The sequence below is a fragment of the Rosa rugosa genome, chromosome 1 (assembly GCF_958449725.1).
Source record: "Rosa rugosa chromosome 1, drRosRugo1.1, whole genome shotgun sequence".
Lineage (NCBI taxonomy): Eukaryota > Viridiplantae > Streptophyta > Magnoliopsida > Rosales > Rosaceae > Rosa > Rosa rugosa.
Window position 1 is genome coordinate 37,738,578 of NC_084820.1, and position 6,124 is coordinate 37,744,701.

The window sequence follows — 6,124 nt, forward strand, 5'->3', positions numbered from 1 at the left end:
TTCCTCTGTTTTTAGTTGATTCGTTTTTCACTTTAGATTAATTGTTTAAAGCTTCAATTTTTGTTTTGATTTGTTTGTAGTATTCTTTGCCTCCTCAAGTGGGAAGGAGTTGGGAAAGTGGAAATCCCCATGAGGCTGTAGACTTCTGGGGTTTGACCAAAACCTAGGTGAGCAAAACTTTCCAAAGTTTGATTCTTTATCTCTCAGATTTTCATTTGGTTGTGGAAACAGTTTGTTGGGTTTTGATTCAATTGGTCTGTTTTGGGTTTGATTGCTGTGTGTGAGTGGATTGATTGTCACAATACTTCAGGATCTGAATTGGGTGTTTTGGTAAGAGAAAGTTTGAAAATTGGGTTTATAGAAAGGGAAAGATTACATTTTTATGCCATATAATTGAGAGCTTAGACCTTCATTGAGGGTCTGAATTTGTTTTGATTTGCTATTTCTTTTGTCTTACTTTTTGTTTTGTGGAATTTCTGAAGTGCAAGGTGTAGCGGATTAGATTAGTTTATAGGTGTCTTCAGATTAAGCTACTTTGGTACAAGGACTAGGAGTACCCTGAGAATAAGTTAATGTGTTGGAACCATTATAGATTAATGTGTTGAAACAAGGTCTACGTTGAGAATTTGTTTTCAAAGATAGTGATATGTGTGTGTGTCTGTGTGTCTGTGTGTTGTACTTTTGTTGGAAATTAAAGGTTATAATTTAGAGATAAGTTAGCTAGGTATGTATATATATACAGCAAAGATCAGAGGCGGACGTCCATGAGTAGGTTAAATGCGGACGAAATACGTGTCAGCTAGCTAATGAACTTAGTTTTCATGCGGGTCCCACCAACATCATCTTCTCTGTTTCTCACGCAGTCCAATTAGTCAGTGTTGACTCCCAAGGAGGAGATTACTCGCTCCTGATCTTGATCTCCTCCGTCTCTCCGATCTCTAACTCCAGAAACAAATTGATTAAAAAGCGTAAACCTTGAAATGGGCAGGGCCACTGTGGGATGAGCAAACGGGGAATTCCCCCGCCCCCGCCCCCGCGCCCAAATTCCCCCGCGCCCCCGTTCCCCGTCTGGGGATATTTTCAGATGGGGGATTCCCCGCCCCGCCCCCGCGGGTAATGGGTTCCCCACTCTCGCCCCCGCCCCCGCCCCCGCATTGGTCTTTTTTTTTTCTTTTTTCTTTTTTTTTCTATTTTCTATCTTTTTAGTTTTTTTTTTCCTTTCCTTTTTTGACAAAAAAATAATTTTTTTATTCTTTTTATTTTCATCATTGTTTTGGTCGATTGAGTATTTCAAATACCTCTAAATCCCGCTGCGTCTTTTTTTTTTTTTGGCAAAAATCCTGCTGCGTCTTCTCTAACAGCCAAAATCACAAATGATCGTTCAATGCAATTCTGTCAAGCACCTAATCACATACGGTCTCAACTTAGCATACAATTCACAAATCACAATTATAAGACAATCCAACGGTCTGATCCTCAAGGATCGCCTAGAGGATCATCTTTACCAATTTATACGATGATCCAACGGTCGGATCCTCACGGATCGCCCTTAGTATCATCCTCTCAAAACTATACGAAGATCCAACGGTTGGATCGTCCCGGATCGCCCTTAGAATCATCCTCACAAAATTATACAACAATCCAACGGTCGGATCCTCCCGAATCGCTTTGAAGGTGTATTCTAGGTGGGAAAGAGAAATACCACGTATAAGTTTTCTGTTTTTTTTTTTAGAATAAGAAAATTATAAAAATGCCCCATATGTTGGTTGAAATATAATAGTTCTCAATTAAAAAAAAAAAAAAAAAAAAAAGAGAAACGGGGAACCCGCATGGGTAATGGGAAACCCCGCCCCCGCCCCCGCTTGACAAATGCTGGGAAAACCCGCGGGTACCCCGCCCCCCCACCCCCGTTTGCTCATCCCTATACACCACCGTTCTCACAATCCCCTCCCCTTCGAACCCATTGTCGCCGACACCGAGTGGCGCCGCGAGGACCGCGCGCAAATGGGAGAATTTGCACTTGGATCGAGACACACCGCCGAGTTCCAACATGAGTGGAAGGATTTCATGGAGACGTTCAACGTCACCAAATAGCCGTTGGTCTTGTTGGTCCCCAATATTGATGTCGACCCCGTCGATGGCTTTATTAGCGAGCACGAGTTGACTCAGTGGATCTTGGTAGGGAAACAACCAGATCAGCCCAACGCAAGCATATCATATCAAATCCTAACCACAGAAGCAAGAGATTGCCCCAAACCAAATTTCAGAACCATACATAACATCTTCAGTCAAAACCAACAGACCACCACGCAAGAACTTGCCAGGTAAAAAGGGAACCAAAGAAAATTGAAAAAAAAAAAAAAAACAGAGAGACTGAGATGAGCAGCAGCTATAACACCGTCGTGCCCATGTTGGACTACCGATATGATGCCGAAATCAGAGTTCCGATTAATCAGCGAATTTTCATTTAAACTTAAACTGAAGGTTGAAGAAGATGTGCATCTGAGATATGAAGAATCTGAAATTTCATGAGTGGGGGAATGATCGAGTGAAGGGAGAGAGATGAAAGAAAGAGCAGCAAAGGAAATCAAGAGATAGAAAAAGAATGGTTGAAGAACAGAGGAGGGTTGGGATATCTGAAATTTAATAATCAGGGAGATTTGGAAGATGAGATTGGGGCAAAGAAGGAAAAAAAACATAACAAAGGAAATCCTCTTCAGATGGACTGGGTGAGAGAGAGAGGGAGAGAGAAGATGATGTATGTGGGACCCGCGTCAAAATTGAGTTTGTTGGCTAGCTGACACGTCATTCATCCGCAACTTAACTATATCAAGGACGTCCTCTTTGGAACCTTGCTGTATATATATATATATATATATATATATATATATATATATATATATATATATATATATATATATATATATATGTATGCCTTGAGAATTAAGATGCATATTTTAACCCTTTTTTTTTTATTGGTTTATATCAGTTGAGCTGAAAAAGGACCAGTAATTACTCAAAACTTAATTGGGGTGTGATCGATCAGGTGAAAACTGGTTGTAAAACTTTGGGTTTAGTTATAAGATATGTGGTGTTGGCAATAGCAACCTTTTTAGAACAGTAATTAGCTTTACATATTTAAGTAGAATTATGGAGAAATCAGGTAGAATTGGGTGGGGCATATATGGCATTCAGATCAATCCTCTTGATCAAACGTATAATTATGCAGTTGCCTGCCACAAAGCTGGAATACTGGACTGTTCAAAAGCAAAAGCATGTGAATTTGATTCAGTAAATCTGTGCATGATCCAATTATATTATGGTCAATTTGTCCAATTAACTCTACAGCTATCATTATGATTGAGTCTGCCAAAAATTGCATGTGATCAGATTATTGCTATCACCATATAGTTATACACATTACTCATGACTAGCTTAACAATAATCATCGAACCAGTACTACTTGAAGCTCAAATTCATATGCCATATGATTCCTGTGTATACATTCACTACACACACACATATATATGCTGCATCATACATATATCTCATATATAAATAATTGTAAGTAACTCTACGTGAACATTAGAACCTATGTTTTTCATATTAATTATCATGGAAAACATGTTTATCATAGTATCATAGAGTGGTTTGGGTTGATGAGGATATTAAAGATGGCTCCTTCATCCTAACAGAGATACCAAAGCCTCGATCTTTGAAAATTATATATATTTGCATCAACATATTAGATGCTATTACCCATCTAAATTCTGTTTTTTCTTTTTAGCCTAATAAGATCAAAAGAATCACTGTTAATTCATATCTAAATATTTGGGGCAGCATGTATTATACAGCTTTGCTTAATTATCATGGAAAACCATTTAACTTTCTACCCAACATATTAACTTTCTGTACTGATTTGCTTCTGTATTTTCAGTTTAAATGAATTCTAGAGTTTGTCAGTCCTTGCTATTTAATGTAGATAGGCTACATACATTTCAACTCCATTTTTCCACTCATAAATTCTTTCACACCTTTTATAACTTCTTGCTTTCACAGTGATACAGAGACAGGCATTGAATTAGCGGCCTCAACACCAGACACTCTGAACAAAGAAAAAATATATAGATTGAAGTGTCATGTCGCTTTTCATGTAAATACAAATGGAGAAAACACCTTTTTGAAAAACCTCCACAACTACTTAGCACCTTTTTGGCTAGGCTAACAAAATCTACATCCAAGTAATCTGCAAGCTAATAAAGAACATCTTTACTGAGGAATAGACTGAAATCTCAACCCAAGGCCTATAAGCCATATTCAACCCCAGCAGTTAATAAACTTTCAACAACAAACACAAAGAAGAAAACAAAGCAAACCAAAATTTCAAAATTGAAGCAGCTAAGAAGTTAGAACCCAAGACACTATCCATACATTGGTCAAACTAAGAATATTGTAATCTCTACTAAGAATATTGTAATACATTGGCCAAATCCCTAGCAAATGTAGACAATATCATGTTACTACAACGAAAACAAAAAACTGAAAGAAAAATCACTAAGCTCAGAGTAAAAAAAAAAAAAAACAATAAACCAACAGATCAGATCAAATACCTTCCACCACTTTTTTTTCAACCAAGCAACAGTGTAAGACCCTGGAAATTCGTTATTAAATTATAATGGTTTTCGGGAATTAATTAAGTGTTCGTTAGAACGATTTCGTGGTTCGAAGGTGAAGCGAAAGTGTTTCGGACAATTATTCGCTCGGAATGCTTTGATTTAAGGGTTGACTTTTTATACGTTTATATTCTGAGAGAACTTCCTGCATGAAAGTCGTAGAGCGCGTCGATACGAGTTCGTGGATATGCTGAATGCGAGAATCGGAGTTTGTATGAAGAAGTTATAGCTATCGGAAAAAGTTTCCATTTTGGGATATATAGGAAAAATCCGAAAAAAATATCAGAAAATCAGAATTTCCGGAAAGGGAAACTTTTTCTCTCTCTTCTGTCCCGACCCCAAATCGCCTAGCCGACTTCGACCGGCGATTTCTCACTCCTCCGGCGACTAATCGACGAGCCGTTTGTCCCTATCTCTTCGCCTCACTCCCATCTACAACTCTGCGAAGTTTCACAACGTGGTTTGGCCCGTACACGACGCAGCAACGCCGAGAAGTGGTGGCGGCGCTGCAACATTTCGCCATCTTGGAACTCACGATTCCGGCCAACTCCGGCCACATTAGGAGAGGAGACCAACTGGGCTTTGTTCGTCTTGCCATTCTCTACAAACTCACCAAGTTTCACATCTCAATTAAACCCGAGGAAGACGAATTTCGGATTTGAGCGATTTTGGGCAATTTCGCCCTATTTTTCTTTGAGGTAATTTCGGCCTCTAGACTTGAAATTTGACTTTTGTGTAGTTATGAAAGTTGTAATTGGAGTTGAGATGAAGAACTTTTGTGTTGGAAGTATTGTCAACTTTTGACTTTGGGCCGGCGGCGCCGCCGCCACTGTGGTGGTGTTTTCCGGCAGGTTCCGGCCACCCCAGTAACTGTTTCTGTTCCTATTTTTAATCTACACATCGATACGATCATTTCAATATATAGTTTGTAATTTTTGGAAATCGTATGAGCAAGTTATGGATTTTCAAAGTTTTAGGGTTTTCGGTTCGATCGGTTTTCGATCCGTGAGGATTCGGCGGTCCGATTGACTTGTAACTTTCATATATTGACCGTAGAAGTGTTTCGGAGACTTTAGGTGGTCTCGGATGACGATCTGACTGTTGGATCGTCGTATAATTGTGTTTTGTGAATTGTGTGATTTGTGTTGTATTGAATGTGACCTTGATGTGATTAGGTGATTGACGGAATTGTGTGAGCGGAGTATGGATGATTTTGTGCTTGTCTTGGTTTGTGTGAAGACGCAGCAGGATTTGGAGATGAGTAAATCTCACGTGGTTCATTTACGAACGGTTTTATTTATTACTCGGAATTACTTGTTTAATTGTTAAATCATTTTCGAAACAAATTATTTGTTTTAAAATATATGAACTTGATCGACAACGGTTCATAGGGCTACGGCTCACAGGTAAGAAAATGAATTTAAGTATAAAATGAATTTCTTGGGTTTAAT